Genomic DNA, 19,554 nt, shown 5'->3' with positions numbered 1-19,554 from the left:
TTTGTTTTGTTGCACAGAAATAGCTTTACCTGTACTTTACTGTGCCTTGTTCTTTATAAAACTTTGTTTTGGTCCTTGGTTATTTCTTCATTTAGCCAAGAAAACACTGATAATATAAGGACCTGTAATTCGTTGAGGAATTTCAGCAAATGTCATTAACAAAAAAAAATCCCCATGTTTAAAGAATAAGGCAAAAGGTCGGTTCTGGCTGGGACTAACAACTCCCATCCATCTCTGCCATGTAAGCTCTTTTAGTTTGCCTAATAAGTTCATTATACTGGTAAAGAAGCTGTACAGGATCAAGATGTGTACTTCCAGCATTTTGATTTCGCTGATGTGGAAGGCTGGAGGTTTTCATTATTTCATTTTTTATGTTCATCAGTCTGAATGGGAGCTTGTAGGTGCTTAAAAAGTTCTGGGTGAGAATCACAATCCTTTCTTATAACACAGAATAAAAGGATTGAAGTTATTTTAAAATTACCATTAAAAGCACTGAATTCACCCAAGATCCTTCTTCTGCACAACTTGAACTGTGCTGTGCAAGAAGGAGGATCCCTCTTTCTCTTCTCTCTGACCCTCCCCAATTGCACAGGGCCTTTGCCTTGGCTTGCTCGGAGGGGTGTGCTTTAGGAGCCACGGAAGGTAGATTTGGAGTACTGTGGTGACCTGCAGGCAACCGTGGAAAGGCTTTCAGGATTTAGAGAGATTTTAGACCTGTCCATATTACAGCAAGTTGCCTGGGTTAATGAGAGCTCAAAGGTGACTTTGAAATCTCGTATTCTTCCGTGAATACATGTTTGTCATGCTGTGTGTGTCTGTAAGACACAGGGTGCAGTGCTGGGCAGTGTGAAGCTGAATGCCAGGCACTATGCAAGTATATTAGCCTAGGTTTTCTGGCTGAACTAATTAGCTTTGTCAAGAAGAATATGTGAACCTCAAAAGTACTGTGTTAATGCAACTATGCTGCTTCTGTTACTCAAGTTAGTGAAGGTATCTTCACCACTAAAAATTGCAGAGGTAGATTTGGAAGCTAAGTAAGGAGGAAGTGCCGGTGGTTCCTGCGCGCTCTTCCCCTGGCTGCGGCAGGTCCGTGTCCATATCGGCAGCAACTGCTCAGGGGCATGCGTTTTCTCTGCAGCATGGCAGTGAATGCAGAAGGTCTATTCTGCAGGGCTGAAATTTATTTGAACGATAACATTAGCTTCTGAGGACAGGCACCACATTTGATTTCTCTCTTCTCTCACTGGTCGCATAGTGGGATGCTGTACTTCCTGTGCAACTATGAACAGCTGTGGCTTACAGCATGCAGTGCATTAGGAGTCATTAATTTTGTAATTTGAGAACATTTTCTAACTTGCAATAGCTAATGATTATTTTGTTTATTTTTTGGATGGCCTTTTAGTGTGCTAAAGTGCCATATCCTCTTACAGCTCTTTAGATGCATAAAAATGAATCGAGGAACAAAATTCTGTAAGAAACGGTGCCAAATTATGCCTTAAATAATGTGTGTGGGGGGATCTGTTTTGTGGAGGGTTTTTCATGTGTGGTTGTTTTTGGTTTGTTTTAACTTTCCTGCTCTTATGAAGCATTTGCCTCCCATTCTCTTTGGGGCCTTAGTCTTCCTTCTATTTGTTTGTATGTAGATTTCTGCAGCTATAACAGATAATTGCCCATCTTTTCTGGGTGCCCCATCAATGTTTTGTGAATGCATTAGAGTGAAGAGATGCGTCACTTTTCCATTTGGTCAGATTAAATATATAAATTTGGTCAAATTAAATATATAAATGCAGCTGGAACTGATCTAGACTCCACTGCAGTACTATCTATCTGATCCCTCCCATCAGCTTTGGAAAACATAAGCCTCCCACATTTCACAGTACAAAAGGAGAGGAAGCGTTGGAGCCCTGGGCCACTCTCCCAAGTCGGGTCATACACAACCAGTTGCTCCATTTCTCTCTCTCAGCAAAAGCTTCCACCAGCTGTACTGGGCCAGACATTTTAGAGTGGGTGTCTCTAGTGCTTTCTCTCTCTGATGATCCTTTAGAATTTTATAAAGCAAAACCGGCATCTCAGGATTGAGGGACAGCAGGAACGGGTTGTAGAACTTAACGTGTTGGTGAGATCTTAGCTCTGCCTTGCAAAATTATTTTAATTTAAAAAATGGATTTAGCAAAGCGAGGTTTGCTGTAGTCCATTTTCAAGGTGCCCAAGGTTTGGGTGATAGGTAAAAAGCTCTGCCTCTGAACCCACTTCTCACAATCTCCAAATTGTCTGTGAGCGGGCAAAAATTACAAGCTTGATGGTAACTGTCACTTGATTAATTTCATGTTTAATGCTTAAAACACGTAATAAAAGGAAAGTAATAAAAATTCCTTTACATGAATTAAATATACAGCATAGTTCCAGAAATTTAACAATAAGAAGAATCCTTCCTTTTCACAAGCTTCAAGTGTTTAAAAAGCGGTAACAGATGCCCAGGGATAAATCTTGCCCAAGCTTCAGATGTTAGATTGTGAGAGAGCAAGTATCTTCTTGCATTTGTGCTTGGGTGACCCTCACTGTAAACATGAAGCCTGGCGCCAGAAGGACACTTCCAGTCAGAGCTGCTCTTTGGTTATCTAACTACAACTACAAAGCTGCGTTATTACAAATACGACAGGTGCGTGTGCCTGGGTTATTACTTTATCTCCAAGCAGAATGGGTGTAACCAGTAGCCTGGGTTTTCTACCCTTTGATTACCTCAACCTGCCTGACCTAGTTCTGAGTCAGCTCTCTCTGTAGGTGTGACAGTTTATTCCCACCATGGTATCTCACCTAGGACCATGTCCTTTGATTCTTCATATCTTGACATCTCTTTCTGGCCTAATTCAAGCTAAAAACTGTAATTTATAAAGCCTAACTTTTATTACAAATACCTACTAAAAGAGCTACATGCATCCATTAACGTTAGTGTTTTCTAACATTCATATATATTTCTTTCCTTTCTGTTAGGAGCCATTTTTACTTTGTTTTTATATATTATTTAGCATAAGAGATGACCGGGGCTCCTAGATGCAACTTCTAACTCTTTGCAAAGCTTAACAGTATCAAAATGATGGAGTGGGAGCTCCCTACTCCCTGCAGGGTAGGCTGTGATATGGAGGCAGGGGGCAGAGGACAGTTTGAACTCCAAGGCATGGGTACAAAATTGCAGTGAGAACACTCCTATACTGCATGAAGGCATTAATCAAGGGGCACTGAGGTAGCGGATGGATCATGGGATGGATATCTTGGTAGCTAGGAAAAGAGCCTCACTGGGTTATGAAGGCCAGGGATCTAGAAATAATTTCTGTGCTAACTTTGCAGTGAAGAGTCCCTTTGCAAAGGGAGATGTCCTTTCCCTTTTCTTTGTGTCAGAGGAAGAAGCCAAAGATGTAAAATCTCAGCTTCTGTACTGTAGCATATATATTTGCAACTCAGTCTCACTTTTAGCAGTGACTAGAAGCTCCAAGTGTAGCTAATACCGAGCCAAGAATTTATCAGGCTTTCAGGGTCTCTTGGTTTTACCTGAGCTTTTGGCATCAAATTTGTACCCACTTATATTATTCATCCTGGTATGTTGCAGTTGCCTATATTGAAAGTTGGTGTAAAGTTTTGTTAGTAAGGCTGAGGATATCCAAACTATAATGCTATCATAGCATGTGGAAAAATAATAGATTGCTCTAAGGAGTGGAAAGAATGAGGACTCTGAGGAAGCTGTCTTACATAATCCTTTGATATTTTCTGCCTGACTTTCTTACACATTGATATCTCTGAGCCTTCTTGGATGCAAGCTGAACAGTGCTACATACATACACATGGCATGAGAATACTTACAGTACATCTTTTTGTACCAAATGTTTTAAAGGGCACAACATTGGCTATAAAAACGTACGTCAGTCATGTCTCCAGAATAGTAATGCATATTACACAAAATGATAATCCACCTGGATGCATTAGAAACCAGTAACTTTGAAAATGGAATGAAACCATGAAACCACTTGGAACCGTGCACTGCTGTAGTGAATCACCAGCTCTAATCTAACCACAGTTACTAGTGAATGAGGTCCCTGGTAGCTTATAGCCTGTGTCTGGGTAGTCTTGAGATGTAGATTTTCATGTTAGCAGAAAGGTCAAAGATTGAATATGTCTAGTGATTTTATCAGCAATTCCTCTTTGGACGCATATAGTAGTTGTCCCTATAGTGCCTATTATTTGTCCAAGGAAAAGTTCTCCTTAGCTTTCAAATGGCTTCTTTTGCTAGCACTAATTTCACTCATAAATGAAACCAATACCTAATTTTTTTTCCTTCATTTTTCACTTCTGGCTTTTAGGAATGAAATAATGAGATGATTGTTGACAGTTATGTCTATAGAGGAAGAAGAGAGATCAGCAAGATAGCTTGTCGTATTGTCTCAGAGACTTTTTATAACCATACAAATTAACAAATTGCATCACACTGAAGGAGAGACAGCAATTCAAATCCTTCATTTGCTTTTGGTTAAAGATGTATAAACCAGGTATTACCATGATGAAATGTGCACGAGTTCTGTACAAGCAAATAAGATAATTCATAGCAACATTAACTGTTTTTTACTTAAATAATTTATTTAGTGTCCTTTGTGAATATCCACTCAACTGCAAGCAGACATATTGTAATTTTGAAATTGTGGAATGAATAGAGAAACCAAGAGAATCTTTATGTGAAATGAAAAATAATTATATAGTGTCGGTGCAAGTGCTTTAAGGCATGAATGTGAAGAGATGTTTATTCTTTCTACTGAAGCAAATTTGGTTTCTTTCAAATCTATCAAAGCCCCTATGGCCTGAGCTAATCAGTGGTAGCTTCCATTGCCAGACAGCACTTTTGTAGAACTGTGAGAAGAACCTTTTATCAAAATGTTTTGAGATGTCACTATCAATTCATTATCTCCTCTGTACAGATGACACAACTGGGGTCATTTTGCAAACCTCTGAAATGCTTTTCTTAAGTTTATGCCATGGTAAATTAAAGTTTCAGAACTTCACCCATTCCCTTTTAGCTTGCCACTTTTACTTGAAATAGCCTTAATGAGATAAGTAATACATTTCGGTATGGGAGGATGGCAATCATCTAGTGTTCTTTCAGCATATTTCTGTACAGCACAAGCGGTATTAAGCCAGACCTTCAATACAAAATAATTGGCAATGTATATTTAACTGCTTTAAAGGCCTGTTTTCTTCACATTTATTATGTACACTGTATAGTACGTGATTAGGTGAAATTTCTATAGCACTAATTTGAATACTAACCTGAAAGTTATTAAAAGTCTATTTGATGTGACTGTAGGGTTTCAGGGAGACAAAGCAAAGCAGGAAGATTTTGGCTGATTTTGTCCACAGACGGTTTAGCTTGATGGCAATTGAAGCTGGTCTAAGTTGCCACTGCCACGATCTATTTCCGACATGTACCTTTTTGCCCTTTCCCTTGTATCAGCCTTGATGCTCATCAGACCTGGGAGGGAGTTAATGGAGGGAAATAAACTGGCAAAAGCTAATAAAAAATCAGTCCCACAAGAAAAGGAATGAATTTTCTGACAGTTTAGCTCCCTTAACCAGTTCTCTGCATGGTCAGATAGAGTTGCAGAATAAATTAGGGTTGAAGAGACCCCTGGAAGTCAGCTGGTCCAAGCTCTTACTCACAGCAGGACTAATGCCAAATGATGAGCATCAGTGCTATACAAGGGAAGGATCAGGAGTATGTGAGCAGGGTTGCATGAGACATATGTTGGCTTTAAGCTGCTCTACAGCTCTACCCTAAGGTGCATGTTGAAGTAACATTTGCTGCTGTGGAAGACCTATCCTTTTGTGATTCCTATTCCTATTTAATTCTTAAGGTATTAGAATTTAGGCATTTTTGTGGCTCTGGTTTCTATCATTCAAATAAAAGTCAGTGTCTGTGAAATCAGGTTAACTGAAACAAAGTGTAGCCCTTCCTATGTGGACTCAAAACAGCAGTGGTTCCAGTAAGGTGTAGTTAATTATTTTACTCTTAAAATAAATTTTCAGAGGGGTCTTTAAGTCATTGCCATATTTTTGTTTACAGGACATACTGTTGATCATATTTACTTTTAACTCTTCCTGTTGCCTTGGATGGGATGACAGAGTGTGTCTGTGCTATCGGTTTGATTTGCTCCTGATTTCACTCCAAGGACCCTGACCATCTGTACTTGATGCATATTAGTTTACTTCTGTGCTTCAGTCTGGAACAAACTGAGCAAATTGCTGGGACCCCAGGCATGAAATAAAAGGAAGCTCATCCAGAGGTCAAAGTCTACAGCTTTACTGTTTGGCTTGAAATCCCAGGTCTGTCCCTGGAACACACAGTGGAGCTCATAGAGACCTGCTGGTCCAAAGTCTTTCCAAATCTTACCATGTTGTTATGACCTTGTTACTACACTAGTTGAAACACGTTGCAGCATATTTTGATATTGGGTGCCTGTTGCTGTTTTCTAGCTGTTATTTTGTGTTTATTAACACTGAGTTCTTCCTGACTTCTTCTAGATGTATATGGCAAACTTAATTCTTTTTTCTCTAAGTTATGCTGTCTTGCACATAACATTATCAGCTCTGTGAGTTTTGGCATGTCAAATCATTATCTTTTGGTTGGTCTGGCCTGGCTCAGTAACTATGCTAATTCCAAATTATGGAACTCTTGAATGCCAGCTTTTGTCCCGTACATAAAACAGAGGGAACATCTTTGTGCTCATTAGTCTCTAGTGCAGCATCCTAATACCTCAGTGTACCATATTTCTTTATAAAACAGCAAAGCCATAAGGGAATACTCTCCTATACTCAAATACTTATCCTAAATTTTCTTTTAGTAGTCTTCATCTTATTCTTTGACTGGTTGCTCCACGTAGAAGAGGAGACTCATTAATGTTTTCTGAAAGGTGAGGTTCCTCTGTATGTGGCAGAATCCTGTCTGGCCTTCCGCTCCTCCCACTGTCATATACTTACAGCTCTCAAAGCTAGCTAGCAGTGTGGAAGGACAGAACATAATCATTGATGATATTAATGACATATCAATCAAGCATCCTGCTTATTAAGGGCCACTAATGCATACCAGATGCAAAAATGAGGCTCACAGCATGCTAATCAGTTTATTTCAAAATAAATAAGCACATAAGAGGATCAGAGATTCTCCAAATCTCTATTGGTATCTCTAACCTGATCCCAGCCACCTTGCCCGTATGTTCTACAGGACGTATACGTCTATTGTTAGCTTAGTCCTTTCTCAGAGTATTTCCCTGGAGTTTGCTTTGTTGGAAGGTTCTGAAAACAGTCAAAGGATATAAAGGATATAAAGTATAGTGAAAGCCTTGACTATAATTACAGTGTTGTTCATCCTCCAGGATCCTGAAAAAGCTGCTGCTGTTTGTACCTTAAAGTACATAAGACTGTAATGAAAGTTGGAAGCCACAGGAGCCACCTTTTACCCTGTAGATATGATGTTACACAGCACTTCAATGAATGCATTACATTCCTTCATCTCTAAGTATAGACAAAAGGTGGATTAGGCTCACTGGAGGTTTTATATGGCATTCACAAAAATATGAACAGCACCACTGCTGCTGTTTCATCCTCCTTCAGCCAGGAGTGACAGCACTTCTGTAGGATGTTGAAAAAGAGGGCTCAGATCTTTCTGATTCAGAGTAGGGATATGAATGAAGAAGGGGGCTTGTATTGCAGGGTAGTGCCTTAAAGGCTCTCTGCAATTTGCTTCTTTGGGCATCTCCTCTCCCAAGTGAGTATCTGAGTAAACAGCCAGTGGAATCATGCTCTCTGGCCCAATTATTGCACATCCTTAAAAAGGACATCCAATGAAATTGAATGGCAGTCAGTTTAACAATGATAAAAATAGTACAACCTATATAATTAGCAAATATAACTCTCAGCCACAGGTTACAGTAGAGCCTAAAATGTAGGGTTCAAAACAGGATGAGAAATGTACATTTGTAATGAGTCTTCCACCATTAAATTACATAGAATTAAAAGAAATTAGAGCAGATATAAATTCTTATGTTTCAGACAAGCGAGTGAGTCAGCTGCTGAGTGCCTAGGGCTAGGACGAAACTTCCTGTATTAATCAGGTTATTCTATAATTACAAGGTTTCTTGCACCCACCTCTGAAGCGGGTACTGACTACTGTCAGAGACAGGATACCGGACCAGACGGACAACAGGTCTGATTGGTATGGTGATTTTGGGTTTTCTCTTTCTCTCTCCTTTTTTTTTTTTCTTTTTTTTTCTTTTTTCTTTTTTTTTTTTTTAACCCTCCTCGCTCAGACTGTTCACATGAATAGTATGGAATTAGAGAAAGAGTGCTACTATGTTTCTTTCAGACTGCATACAAATTTGCTTTCTGTTGCTATGGGTTTGACCTGCTCAAGGACAGACTTGTTTGGTGGGAGGAGGAGTGGGGATAGACAACAAAATCAGCAACAGGGATGCACAACTGCAAATGAGTGCTTAAAGGAGATCTGAGTAATTAGGAAGGAGAAGAAGGAAAAATATATAGCAACCTGTTTGTGTCAGTGGTCTGCCTAGGGGCTGAATAGTGCCCCTAGGTGCTGAAAAAGTATTGTTAAATCAGAGAAGGTAATTTAACAGTTGTCCTTCACTCGCAAAAAATGTTGCTTTAATCATGCATATGACCGAATGATGTTAATATTGACTGGGATAAATCATTTTTATAATGGAGGGAATAATCGCAAGGAGATGTTGGTTCATGGAGTTCTTTCATTTTGACTAGAACAAGGAAAGGTGGAGACTTCACTGGAGTGTAAGGTAGCTGTACCTAAGCCAGTTTATGTGCACTAACTTGGGAACTAGCCACAGCAGCACGGCGCATTTCATATGTGCTGACTTGCCCTCTCCAAATCGTCTGTGCATGCATGCAGAAAGATCACTTGCTGAATGTGACAACCAAGAGGATAGCTCATGCTGAAAAGATGAGAAGAGTTGCATGAAAAGGTATGGATGAAGGTATCACTATTCAGAAGAGGAAAAGCTTTTGTTCAGGAAGGCCTTAACTGATAATGTGGGTTGCCTTGATGTATTTGTACCAAAGTGAAGTATGGGGAACCATCGATTCACTTCAGGCCTCTCACTCAAACACTCAGTAAGTGTTTGTGATCTAATCCCCAGCGGTTTCTCCAAACACAGACTGGATGGGGACACCATGAAATTCAGAGGAGTCTTTCATCCTGAAAAAGTGTTACTCCTATGTGTTTGAAGGTGGATTAGGAAGTGGAATAAAACTTCTGGAATAGAACCTGGATAGAAGAAATTTCAGGGTATCCTAACCCAGGGTCACAGTGTATGGAGGTGAGAAGATGAAATTGTGGTTACTCTTTGAGTTGCCATGCTTCAGGCTACAGCTTTCATATGGCGTAACCTCATCTGGGCATCGTGACGTGTGTGCATCTGTAGGAGTATTATGTTGATATTGCAGCCTGCCCTTTCTGGGAGCGTAGAAGAAATTAATTAATGTAAACAGTTTGTATAAGAATGATACCAGCCCCAGTTGGAGTCTGCATTTCAAATGCCTCTTTTATAAACAGAGTACAGTCCCTACAGAATCTAGATTAAAAGCATCAAGTTCTGGTTCTGCAAAGCCATGCAGGTGGTTGGAAGAGAGGGAGTACTTTTTAAGAAACTATTAAGTTTAATCTGAGGTCATGTGCTAATATCTCCAGTGAGGCAAACATGGAAACTCTGTAAACAAAAAAGAACCAAATTTGTTGTCAGTCTGTAAAAATAAGAGGGCCTTTTCCAATTTTAGAGCCCGTAGGTAAACTAAATCATCCTTTCATTTCCAGTTAAGGCAGAAATTTCAAAACTTCTCAGAACTTGCATCATTGTCAGACCTCAAAAGTGTGTTGTAAGGGTCACCTTGGCATTGTGATAACAAACTGGTAATTTAAAACACTATAAAGGTAGTATGATACTGCAGTCTGTGTGTTTTGGCCTTAGTGGCCAGAAGCTTGAAAAAGATAAATAAGATGAAGCTGTCCAGCACTCTTAGTGGTGGAACTGGAACCAGTTACAGCAAAAGCTAGGTGATATTTCCCTCCAGGCCTTCGGTTAAGGCATTACAAACTTTGAAGAAAATGTGCTGGTGTTGGGTTATAGAGTGAAAAAGGAGTAAGAATTATCAGAGTATATTGGTGCTGTTTAAATGGTACAGTTGAAGTAGACCAGTTCTTCATAGTGCATGTGTAGAATTTAAAGCAAGTTATCTAATACAGTGTGACATGCCAGGAAATATCATATTGATGATGTCTTTCCAACAGTCATTAATATACTTCTAAGGAACTGCATGCTGGGATACATAAATGCTGACACTGAATAAATTGTATATTTCCTTTGGTTTCATTTCTGTCATTTTAATATATTTACAGTTTTATAAAGAGAAAATTTTCTAATAGAGTGAGCCTACTGTAAAAGGTGCTTATCTGGATTGTTATTGTAGAACAGCAAGGTACTTTGTTTTAATAAGACAAGTTGATATGGCCAACAAAAGCTTACTGAATTTTAATTCTTATTTAGGTTTTAATTTCCCTTCCTACAGCAAAACATTGCTTATTATACTTGAAGTGCTGAATTCCTAAATACAATGCTAATAATCCTCGTAGTATGATGTCATGTATGTATAACATTAAGAGGAAGAAATAGTTTAGCTGAACTCAAATTAATCTAGTCACTGACAACATTATGACTCACTGCAATCTATTTAAAGTCATTTATCTAGAGTTCACTAGTATCCTGTGCAGTTTTACAGAAAAACTTCAATTTAAAATAAACCAATCAAACTGTGTGGCTGTTCAATTAAATATAAGCATAGCAACAGGGATTAAGCACACAAGGTAAAGACCTGCTGACAGTGCAGAGATTATTTCAAGTTTCTTACTCCTTCAGCAATAGTCAAATAAATTTACATTTTCTATATCAAACATTGGGAGACATAAAATGAAAGAGATTGAAGCACTTTTGTGGCATCTTGGTACTTCAGAGAATATTTTCCTGACAGGGGAAGTAATTAGCTGGAATTACAAATAGGAACTCAGCAGACAGATATGCGTAAGTGTTTGCTCATGGGATTTATTTTGATTTCCATAATTAAAACTTGAAGATGCATATTATTTATGGTACAAATAGCAAGAACAAACTTTGCCATAATTTAAGAAATTCAACAGAAAAATAGAGCCATTTTTCTCATAATTTTTAAATGAACTTTCTAATGACTTTACGTGTAATGAGGAGAGATGGTTATTTGCAACTCTGCTATGAGGTAACAATTACAATGAGTAATACGCATGTAAAGTTACAGTGCAAATAGACACACTGATACTCAGTGAAGACGCATTGATCAGTCTATTCTAATGTATTTCTGCTTGTCCCCAGCCTATTCCTAGCCTCTTATGTGTGTTTATGGAAAAGATTGTATGGGCAAATCTACTGGTATTTGGAGTTTTCAGCTTTCTGTGTGTGGGTTTTGGGTTCCTCCCCCCCCCCCCCCCCCCCCAGTTTAGATTTAGATTAGGTTATAGAAGAACTATTCCAGTCATTTTGGAAGGGTCTCTTAATGCTGCATAAAGCTGAGGTACCCTGTCTTAACTGGGGGTATTAATCACTACCTTTGGTTTATCAGCAAGTGTTCAGTGTGATGGGCAATGTTATAATTGTGGGCTGTCTGTCCAAGAAATGCCTGCCAATGGTCTTAAGCAATGCCACTTTTGAAGCAATCTTCAAAGCATTCTTTTTTGCTTCATGAGGACTTCCTCTGTCACTCTTTCCCATCAACCTGTAAGAAGCACGATTGAACTGCCCTTAATGTGCGAATGATCTGCAGCTGTTTGTCATGTATTAGGCAGATGTAGCCTCTGTAATGCCTCTCCTTTATGAGCATTGGGTCAGTGTTTCCATCTCACCAGATATTGTTGAGAACAAGCTATGTGCTTCTAATCAGTACATACTTGCCTGAGGTTAGTCCTGAGATCACACTGTTCTTATTCTTCTTGTTGGGATGGGTCGTCCATCCTTGGATAGCAGACCTGCTGTTTGGAAGCTGTGTTAGGAGACCTAGGGGGAGATGGGCTCACAACTGTATCTTTTCTGTGGGAATCAGAACTTGCCAAACGTGCTAGAATACATTTGCAATGTCCTGTTTTGATCACGGGAGTGTATATGCTCTTTGAAGAGTTCGGCTCCCTACTCATTTCAAGCATAATTCAGCTTCCTGATTAATGTAAAAGCTGCATGTGGTATGTATCGTTAATGTCACAGAACTTTCTTCTTCCTACTGCCTGCTCACCTTGAGCTGGATTGCTTAAGTTTAGGTCTTTGTGTGTAAACAAACAGTTGTTTTAACTGTGCTTTTATGAAAAGACTTTCTTCAGTTTTAGTAGTTGTCTGATGGTCCAAATGTGTTGCCTTTAAGTTAAGATATCTTTCCTTGGATGTTGAGATGCAATTTCTTTTACTCATCTTATTTTGAAGAGAGATTCATGATTAATAGTTAAGTTAAAGATTCATGATAAATAGCGTATTTATATCCAACATCATTGCATCAGGTGAGTTTCTAAAGGGAGAGATTAGTATTGAATATGTTTGGTAGGAATTAATGTGGATTATATCTGTTTAAAGTTGCATTCTGTCTTCATACACAAATGCAGAGGCCCTGTAAAAGTTAGCTTCTGGTAAGTATCCAGCAAATATAGAAGGAAGCAGTAATAAAATATTAATGAAATATAAGATAAAATCAGTAGGGCAGAGATACATGGGGAAGTCTCTTAAGAAACAGCTCATGTTATACAGGAGACCATTTCTTAGGAGTTCTGCATTAAGTTGAGTTGTCCCTGGGCTTAGTCAGATGGAAAAACATAATTTTTTCTGGAGTCTAAAGAGATACTTCCTGATTTTCTTTCTATTTTAAATCCCTTTTGTTTCAGAGTTTCTTTTTGCAGCTCTTTTTATTGTTCTTCTTTAATCCAGTTAGTATCTTGAGCTGGACAGCAGAGACTTGGAGAAAAGCCATCCTGATAAAAGACATTTTGTTTTGGGCCATGAGGGGCTGATTCTGGCAGCTCACAGTAATGATATTTAAGGATTTTGTTGTTTGATTCTTATTGCCAGCATCCTATTAAAATGTGTGTTCCACTATTTTAACAGTGTACTGGGAATAGATGAGCTAATGGTCTACCTTTGAAAACGAAATCGTACAAAAGCTTAACATAGCTTTTGTGCACTGAAAAATCACCACTTTCCATTTAGGAATCTTTTTAGTTAAAATATAGGTATACATAAATGGGGATTTCCAAGCCTTCAGACGTGTGGTAGGATTTTGAGTAGGTCTTAAAAACTAAGAGAGAAAAGAAAGAACTAAGGAGTTGGTTGCCCACAGTGTCATACCGTTGGTGGCCAGAAATTGCAAAAGGGTACCAACTGACGCCTGGTCGGAGAGATCAAAACAGCAGCATCTTGGAACTCTGTTCAAACCAGTTCTGCTCGTTTCCAGGCTAGAATTAATTAAAGCAAGTGTGAGCTAATGGGCAGATCAGAGGACCAGCTGCTTTCATGGCATGAGCCTTCAAGAATACAGTTCCTGAAGGAGGAACCCTCTCACCTGAGCATAATGTGTAAAAGCTGCACAGCTGCTTGTCCCGTGTCTTGCATAGGCAATTCAGCCCTGTGTGTGGATGGTGCTCAGAAAAGCTGGTGCCCAGCTGGGAGGAGGAACAGGACAGGATTTTCTGTAGAGTCTCTCAGAGCAGGAAGCTTGGTTGGTTGGCTTGTTTCTTGTCTGTAATCTTCTTGTATGAAAGGCAAACCCTTCCACAGTCTATACTTAGAGTCAGATGGCATTTCCCTGACATCCTTGAAGAGAAAGGATGCCTCGTGTCCCTATGCTGAAGAATTGGCAGCCTAGAACAAACTAGCTAGATAGTAGTTAGCTTACTGTTGCTGAAACTGGTTTGGTTTTCTTTTCCAATATAGAGAATTGACTAGTTGAACCCCCAGACACATTTGCCTGGTAGATCATTTTTTTTGGTTTGTTGTGTGTGTGTGTTTTGTAATACTGGGGCTCATAGAGTCTGCCACATAATTGGAGTCCTGTTGTGCTTGATGGTTGTGTTTTAATCAGCAAATGGTAGAAAGAAAGTGTCACTGGTCTCTTTTTGATTGAAATGCTGAAATATGGTAAGGTTAAATAGATTGTTTCAAGGATAGACAGACTGTCTTTCTCTTCCCCTAAATCTGTGTCAAAACTTAAGAACTGCATGCAGATTTTTTTTTTTTAACTCACATTCAGTGACAAATGAAAAAACTAATCAGGCCACATGTTGCCAGGCTAAGTGTTGTGCCAAGTTAATGTTGGAAAGTAAAAGTGATGTTTTCGTGTAAATATTAATGATAGAAAAATGATCTTTCTCTAGAGTCTTTGGCTTGTTTTTACATAAATGTCAGCATATAGGCACTTCTGGTATATGGAAGAGAAATCTACTATATGTCTGCACTGAAGACCCAGCATAATATAGACATTCCCTCATGCGCTTTTAAGTTACTTGGACTGCCTGCCATTCTTAGGCTATCCTAAAGCTCAGCGTGGACTATCTTAAGATTAATTTGGCTTCTCAAGCATATTTTGCAACTCAAGCTGATCTCTTTTCTACTATGGCTACTGCGGCTGGCATTTGACTTTACTATTTCAAAATTATTTTGGAATATATATGCAAGACTGCAGGTATAGATTGTCTTATGCTGCATTATAGGCAGGCTACTGCTTTCAGTAACTCTGAAAATTGTTTTTACTGAAGAACTAAAGGTGGATCTGTATGAGACTAATGTGAATTCTCAGTGAAGAACCTGAGAGGGAGAGGAGAGAGAGACAGAGAAAGAAAATGTTTAATTCCTTTGTTTATTTTTGAAAGTATCAGATTCAAGCTTGAGCATGATGGCAGTGTTGTGTATGATTGTAAACATATACATATAAATCCTCTACTTGTATGATGATTTTGTATTGACAATAAGAAAAGAATTGTAAAACGTAGATCATGATTTTAAAAAAAATAATTTTAAAAAATATGTTTTTGTGTTCTGTGTTTGTTTTATATGGTCCCAAATCTTACAGTGTTTTTCATACTCCTGGAAGTTGGAGGAGAGATGTAATTAGCTGAATAAACACATCAATAAGGACATAGCAGAAAAGTAAATAATCTGCAAGGAAAGTTTAAAAGGACTGACAGACACAGAAGGCATCTTGAAAAGACACTAGAAAAGAAACTAGAGGGCTGAAGCTGGATTTGCACATATTCAGTCTGAGTTTCTTCTTACAGGAGAATGTTAAAATACATTGCAAGTGCTTCTTTATAAATGAAAAGAAGCGAGGGAGGAATGGGGACCTCTGTGTAGAGAATGTATATGAATACGGTAAAATGTGTACAGGTGTGTTTGAGGATTAATAACAAAATCTTCACTAGTTCACTAGTTAAACACATCTAGAAGCATGTGTTTAAGATAACTGAGGAGAAGAAGCTTGATTTATTGGCTAAATAACTGAGAGGCATCATCAGGGCATGTCAATGGCAAATGCCATTTTAGAAATAGGGAAGTGTTGCTGGAGTAGTGCAAAGCCTGGGGTCCTATTATCTAGGGTGCTGATAATATTAGTGGCCAGGCATGTTTCAGAAGGGGGAATTCAAAGTGTAACAGATGCAGAAAATGCTGTTGAGATGATTAGGGGAAAGGAAAGCCCATTGCATGACAACAGACTAGATAACAGATTTGTCTAATATAGCAAAATTAAAAGGAGGGAATAAACACCAGCAAGAAAAGAGAATTGTTTAAACCAAAGAACGATTTGTGCCAAAGAACTAGGGGGACTATACATTTAGGCTGTAAATGAGAAGACCATTAAATGTTAGAGCAATGGAAGTCATTCCCAACCTTTCAATCAATGTACTGGGTTGAATAATCCAAAATAGGTTTATGGTGATCCTTGATAATATTTAAAGCTGATGACACAGCTGATATGATACAGTGTAAAATAGTGAAGGATTGAAGCTGACAGCAAAAGAGATCCCATCCATTCCTATTTTCCTATGAATTAAGTGACACACTACTTGTTACTTTCTTTAGTATGTAGATCATGAAATCTGAGCATCATGTTTGCAAACTGGGCTTTAATCCACAGCATGCCCTTGGAACTTTTTGCAGATATTAATGAAACACATTTAATCATCTCTGATACACAGATTACTCAAGGCAATTTAGATTACCATTACCACATAAAAAGTGGAATAAAGATCAGTGGTTCTAGTAAGCATATGTGTAATAAAAGTACTTAAATAGAATGATATTTAGGATGGTGATATGATTTGGCTGGGCTTTTAGATACAGTATAAATACTGTTTTCTAAGTGCTGTCACAGAATGATGAATTATAACTTTAAAAAATGCTTTCATTGAAAGATAGATGAGGAAATATTTTTCCTTAAGTATTTATTAATATCAACAAAAGGTTTTTCTGGAAAACATGCCTTATCTTCAACCTTGCTAAAGTGAAAACTAAAGTGTGCTGCAAATATAAGGACAAGTTCAATGCATCAGCAGTATTTCTTGCTGGCATCTTTGAGTTTTGTGCTGTTGTCCAAATAAGAGCAGGGATGAGTTATTAATTTCATCAGGATATGTTGGCTTTCCTCTTCTGCCTACCTATACAAAAACGTAATTGCTAGTATCTGATACTGTTTTTGAACTGCTATTTAGGGAATCTGGTTGCTGTTGTGAACTTCTTCATAACTATGGTAAATATACTAAATGATGTAAGGGCTGTGGCATTTTTGAATGAGTAAACTTTTAGTGCCAATAATATAAATGCTAGTGCTTTGGAAATGTGCTAGTTTGGCAGTTCTTCAGAGACTCAAAAAAACCATTTTGAATTCATTTGGCATGTAAATGGTGCAAGTTGCCAAAGCCTTTGTAGTTCAGGCATCTTGTGTGATAATAAAGTTCTTTTTTCAGCTAAAGCTACAAGTTATCGTTGGACTTTTTTTTTCTTTTTCTTTTCTTTTTTCTTTTCTTTTTTTTTTTTTTTTTTTGGAAGATTGACTTTTACCTTCAGTGTTCAATAACAGTAAAATACTTTTCTTGATGCTTATAGACAATTATTTCCTTAGAGCAGGCCCATCAACAGTTTGAGATGTTGTGACTCAGGCCCTACAGTGCCTACCCAAGCAAGAGGTTGACTTAGCATGCTTTTCAAGGAAGTACAGAGAGTAGCTGTTGGCTTTGGTGCAAAGTAGTATCAAAGAAGTGATGTTTTGGGTCAAAGCAACAGACCACAAGCGACGATCATGTTTTGGTGTATATTTCACTCTTTTCTAACTGAGCCAATCTCTTCCCTTATTTATCTCCTTATCTTAACATAAACAGTACTAATTCTCGTTATGACTTTTCATACTTTTCCCTTCTTATCCCATATATTTTATATTTTACTTCTTCAATTGAATTACTGCACCCGAAATAATACTAGTCAAATATAGAAGATGCTGTTAAGGGAAGCCAAATTGGCAAACCTCATGGGTCGGGGAATTCCTCCCACCCTGGTCTGAGAGTGTCAGGCAGCTCCAGTTGCCCATCCCCAGATCCAGCCCGCAGAGAGGCTGAGCACGTATTCCCCATGCACGCGCATGTGTGCACAAACGAACACCCTGTATGGACACAGTCAGCTGCCAGAGCAGCACATACAGCCCGACAGCACCTTTGCAGGCATCACATGAACACAACCAGCTCTCACATAAGAATGAACAATACAAATGGCCTGATCCTGTTCTTACGCACCGGCAAATCGGGCTCGAAGCTTGCTGGCAAATCGCATACGCACCCCCTGGGCATGCACACAAATGGGCCTCACCAGCAGCTGGCCCAGACCTGTGGTCTCCCCAGTAGCTGTCTCTGAGCCCCAGTCTCCCTGATTTCTGGTTCCCAGACCTGTGGTCTTGGTGGTAGCTGGCATACAGGCATCTTTTCCTACTCACTGGCTCGAAGGTTGCTAGTATCTCACCTGTGCATGTATACGTGTACACACACACACACACACACACACACACACACACACACACACACACACACTTATGCATAGGATAGAAGCACACTTGTGCAGAAGATAATTAGGGCTGGAGTGTGCTCAGAAGGTAGGACGGATCTGGTGAACCAGGGCATGGTTTGGCCAGGCAAACACGCTGACCTGCAGCTTGCCTACATGCAGCTGGTCCCTTTTATCCCCTCTTCTGTTTTTCAACACTTGTTCTCCCTCTATCCACCTTCTTTCCTCCCTTTCTCCAACCTTATTTCTTCCCAGTTAAGCAATCTATCCCTAATTACTTTCTCGCAATTGTGATGTATGTACCGAAATTGGTATTTCTGATACTGGTATTTATCTAGCTAACTTCAGCCTTGTATGGTATTGCTGGTACAGTTACTTAAGCACTTTTGGCCTTGTAAGTTCTGCTCTCAGAAGGTCCTCAGTGCTCCCCTCCAATTATTTGTGGAATTTGGTCATCTTTCACGTCACTCCTCCTTAACTGCCTGTAAAATCTGACCATTCCTCGTGTTGCTATCTAACTTTTGTCACACCTTACCCTATTAATTGTTATATCCAGCAATTTCTCATGGTATGTCCAGTAGCTCTTTATGATCTCTTCAATTACCTAATCTTCAGGCCAGGACTAGTTATCTGTTTGCCAACCAGAACAGTTAGAGTATTTTTTTCTATTTTTTTATTACAAGTTAAAAAAAACTGTTTTATTTTTTAAAAATGTTATGGAATATGAAAACTAAGTTATGAAATATAAAACTAAACTTATTGTGTAGTTGTAGGAAGTGGCAATTCTGAATTCTATGAATACCCAGAAGTATCAGCCCATCAACCTCTAAAGAAAATAGTGGCAAAATATGTAATAAGTTAGAAGAAAGTTTTGGGCTTCTTTTTTTAATGATGTTTAGATTTTGATTTTACATTATCACTATTGTATTTGAATCCTTTCTAATGGTACTTCAGGAACTGTAGTATTTTTATTAGACGTGCTTTCTCTTATCTTCAGCAAGTGTGGATTGCTATCTAAACCAAACTTTTTTGAAACTGTATGCTGCTAATGGATGTTGGAGAATCTTAGAAAAGCTGGCATGAATTTACCAGGCTTTGCTTGGTCCCATTCCCTTTACATGGGCTACTGAATGTCTCTCACCTACAGAGCCTTTTTAGTTATCTGTAACTTTACCGTACTTTCACTGTTTGAGCAGAAATTTTTCATTTTCCTTGCTTTCCCAAGACCTAATTGGTATTTTGGAAAACATCAGCCATTTCCTGGAGAAAGATAAGTTGTTTCACCAATATTCTTTACAAAGTGCTCCCAGTCTTTGAAACATATGCTTGAAAGTTGGCCCACACATCACCTCTGAGCCAGGGATGTCATTTCTGATGTTCCTATGGA

The 19,554-nt window shown here is 38.7% G+C and overlaps 1 protein-coding gene across 3 annotated transcripts in view; it reads left to right on the top strand.

The window, feature by feature from the left end:
- The window catches only part of FRMPD4 (FERM and PDZ domain containing 4), a 314,384-nt gene that overhangs the window by 192,318 nt on the left and 102,512 nt on the right, over positions 1-19,554 (top strand). The window lies entirely within an intron of this gene.

This window comes from Dromaius novaehollandiae, chromosome 1, assembly GCF_036370855.1.
Source record: "Dromaius novaehollandiae isolate bDroNov1 chromosome 1, bDroNov1.hap1, whole genome shotgun sequence".
NCBI classification, from domain to species: domain Eukaryota; kingdom Metazoa; phylum Chordata; class Aves; order Casuariiformes; family Dromaiidae; genus Dromaius; species Dromaius novaehollandiae.
The sequence above is the reverse complement of the archived record's forward strand: the minus strand, read 5'-3'. Positions and strand labels throughout refer to the sequence as shown.